At 41.6% G+C, this 3,667-nt stretch overlaps 1 long non-coding RNA gene across 1 annotated transcript; it reads left to right on the top strand.

The window, feature by feature from the left end:
• The first annotated feature begins 261 nt into the window (after positions 1 to 261).
• LOC139632531 (uncharacterized) lies at positions 262 to 3,440 on the top strand. Its single transcript, XR_011693581.1, has 3 exons — positions 262 to 692; positions 952 to 1,012; positions 1,796 to 3,440. It is a non-coding gene; the product is annotated as an uncharacterized lncRNA (long non-coding RNA).
• Positions 3,441 to 3,667: the final 227 nt, after the last annotated feature.

Here is a 3,667-nt window from a genome sequence, read left to right as displayed (position 1 = left end):
TTTCTGGATCTTATATTGAAGCTCACAGATGGATTCAACTTGACATGATGTTGGGCAACTGTCATTCACTTTCCATCCTGACAGGATTTTTTTATAGGTTGCTTCAGTGTAAACATAAATATGCCCACCTTGTTACAGCTAGACAGAGAAGGTATGCTGCATTTCATGTCCAAACTCCAGGAGGTTTCAGCCAATTTAACCCTGATTCACCCCTGCAGACAATGGGAGAAGAAATCTGGTCCTGGACTTTGTTATGCTATGAAAACGTTAGCAATGGAACTAAACTAAGGGTATGAAACTTACAACTGAAAATCACTCTTCTTGGAGGAACCAGAACAAAAACCAAATGCGACTGGATACAGGACTGTGACAAGACTGTGGTAAGGCTGGAGTGACCGCACGCAGACATGGACGAAGACGAACACACTGGCACAAGACAAAGGGAGACGCAGACTCATATACACAGAGTAACAAGGGACAGGTGGAAACACTCAGCAGGCAATCAGACCGAGACACACGAGGAAGGGCAAGCGACCTGAAATGAGAGGAGAGTTACTTTTCAAAATAAAACAGGAAATGACAAGACAAGACATGGAGACAGGACAAAAACCCAACTTGACCTCACCGCGGTGTGACAGTTACAACAAGTTGTTGTCTCCATTTTGTTGACATCTGCTTCCCCGTGAGATCATGTGAGTTGGTGCATTATTCCCTGATTACTCCCTCTGTTGATAATCTTACCAATATCCTGGAGTGTGTGATGTGCCATTATTTTCAGCTCTTGTTTGTGCATGTTTGAGATCAGAGAGAAGATTTTAAAACTCTTATGGTCTGAGCCTTCAGGTGACAGGCAGCATATTGGAAAATATGAGTGTGTGAAGATTACAGGATTCATCGCTCTGAAAACATTCTCTGATCAGTAGATTGATAAGAATCCTAAATTATGTACAGGCTGTGACAACAGGCAGAAGAAACTGAGGTGAAGTGTGAAACCTGTCCAGGCCAACGGCAGGTATGTGTATATTTACGACCATGGCTCTGTCCCAGGTGAAATAAAAGGCAAATAATAAGTGAATGCTAATTTTTCTTCCTGTGGCAATGAGTGAAGTTCCTTTAACATCATAAACGTCACATTTATCATCATAAATGTGGTTAAACTTACATCAGGTATAAATCAATTTTGTTATTTGTTGTGAATGTTTTATTATGAATTTCTTTAAAAAACTAAATATAACACCTAGTCGTTATAAGCCTTTTTTTTTTAATTCAAGCTGTACGATTATTTGTTATGATTTTATTGTGTTGGAGGCAGACTGAGCAGTCACAACTACCTTAAAGTTATTGTGGATCACTCTGTGCTGAATGGGTCCAATAAAGTCTTTGTTACTGTGTGTCAGACAACACAATATCAGACAGTGTGTGTTGAACAATGAAAATAGAAAAAAACATGTCTCTGCATTGAAAAACCTCAAAAGAGGAGGATTATTATTAAATGAAGCTGGATGTCACCAGGGAAAAGAACGATAAAGTTGTGGAGGTAAATATGATTTTCGGTAGTGTTCGGTAGCGTGCATCATCTCTGGTTGGCTGGGTCACATTCTGGGATTTTGGCCACAGATTTCAACACATCAGAAATCTGATGTAGACACAACCAAAAGATTTGACCATGTTTCTGTTGTGATTGTCAGACAGCCCACGACTGCACCGTGGGAAGAGGTATTCATTTTCCCTGTGGTGTGTGTGTGTGTGTGTGTGTGTGTGTGTGTGTGCACGCACCTGGGCGGGGCCTCCTGAGCTCCTGTTCCCGCCAGTCTTCCTCCACACCTGATCAGCATCTTGCCATCAACGCCACCACCTGCTGCTGTTTGTAAAGACCTGCTCAGCTCATCGCTCTTTGCCAGATCGCTCTGTCACTCATAGAGGCATCACACTTCGGCCAACTCTTTTTTTTTTTTTTGCACTTCGTTGTGTTTTTTTTTTCTTTTCATTTATTTATTTTATTTATTATTTATGGGATTGTATCTACATTTTTAATTATGATCATTTTTAGTCAGGTGTGCTTATTCACATCAGTGTAATCAGGATTATAGTCAAAGCCAAAGGACGGATCTAGATTTTAACTCTTAATCTGAAAAAAATGACTTCACACAATCAAAGACAGTATGATTCTTACATTAAGGATATTTTCCTTTTGCTCTTTCTCCCACAAAATGTATTTTTATTTAAAGTGCTGTAAGTCATAGAAGTCTCTCTGTTCAGGAAGTGTACAAATACAGAACCTCGATGCCTTGTATAACTTTCAAGTGTTTGTGGGCGCACATACAAAAGTGTGATCCATTCGCCGCTCCAGCTCTCTACAGACCATCCAAACTGATAATGGTCCAGTTGAAAGATGAAGTAAATCAATCCACGGAAGCTCGCGCCACATGAAAAGCATGTCATCTGTGAAGTAATTGCATCTGTGTGTGCACCCAGGGGCCAGCTCTGAAGAAGCCACATGAAGAGAGGTCATTACTCTGAGGCAGAGTGGTGTCAATGCTGTGATTTATATGGGCTAATATATGGAAAACGTTCTTCATAATGCAGGGAATGGGAAGTTAGTGTATGTGCAGCGGACTGGCCTGAATGGTGGGAAACACTGACACAAAGGAAGAAGAAGCAGATGTAAGAGAGATGTGGGAAGTATAAGATGTTTATGTTACACAGACAGAGACTCAGAGGCGCTCAAGAAAAACCACTGACTTTGAACTCGTGCTTTCAAACACCGTTTTTATCACTTCACATTTTGACGTGCAGGCCTGACATATCAATTGTGCACAGGATGAAGCTCCCACAAAAGCTCTTTCACTCTCTCTCCCTTGTACTTGTTACATTCATATTTGTGAGCAGAAGGGGAAACATGCTGCCATTACCTGAGGAAAGACATGAAAAGACTGAGATGGGAAAAAAAAAAAAAAAAAAAACCTTTTTAGGAAGCTGCAGCTGAAACTAGGACAGTCAGGTAGCACCACACATGAATGAAACCAACTTTTTTCTTTGGCCTGCGTTAAACAAAGGCCTTCAGACGTCAGACATCAGACAAAACAATTTTTTAAAACTAGATAAATGGACACTTGCAGTGAGCAACCAATCCCTGCAGCTGGTGTCACCGTGCAGCTGACAGTATGGATCAGTAATGAATCCAGCTCTTCAGGCTGCATCAGATAACGTGTTGCAGAGCAGTGTGGGAGCTCTGAGCGTGTTTTCCTCAGATCGTGAACAAAGTCTCAGAGTGAAGGTTTCCTGAAGGTTCAAACTCTACAGACTCTCTGTGGGTCTTGTGCAAACTCAGCTTTGATAAATGCCAAAGTTGCAACGCTCTGTAGACATCCACATTATATAACACAGCTGCAACAGCTTCCTAAGACTGGAGGTGTTTTCGTGAGCTGTAAACTTAAAGGATGGTGTCATTGTTTTTCTCACATTTCCAACACTGATCATGCTGAGCATCACTGTCAGATTCACTTCCAGTGGGGCTGAACCCATCTCTCTGACTGAGCCTGAGCCTGTGTCTCTGTCTGAGCCCGAGGCTGAGACAGTTTGTTCATCTAAACCCAAACCTGTTCGTATACTGAGAACGTTAAACCTAATCCAGAACCTCTGTCTCTCTCTAGGCCTGAACATGAAC

The sequence above is a fragment of the Trachinotus anak genome, unplaced genomic scaffold (assembly GCF_046630095.1).
Source record: "Trachinotus anak isolate AG129_WGS33_773 ecotype Australia unplaced genomic scaffold, CSIRO_AGI_Tana_v1 ptg000015l, whole genome shotgun sequence".
NCBI classification, from domain to species: Eukaryota; Metazoa; Chordata; class Actinopteri; order Carangiformes; family Carangidae; genus Trachinotus; species Trachinotus anak.
The sequence above is the reverse complement of the archived record's forward strand: the minus strand, read 5'-3'. Positions and strand labels throughout refer to the sequence as shown.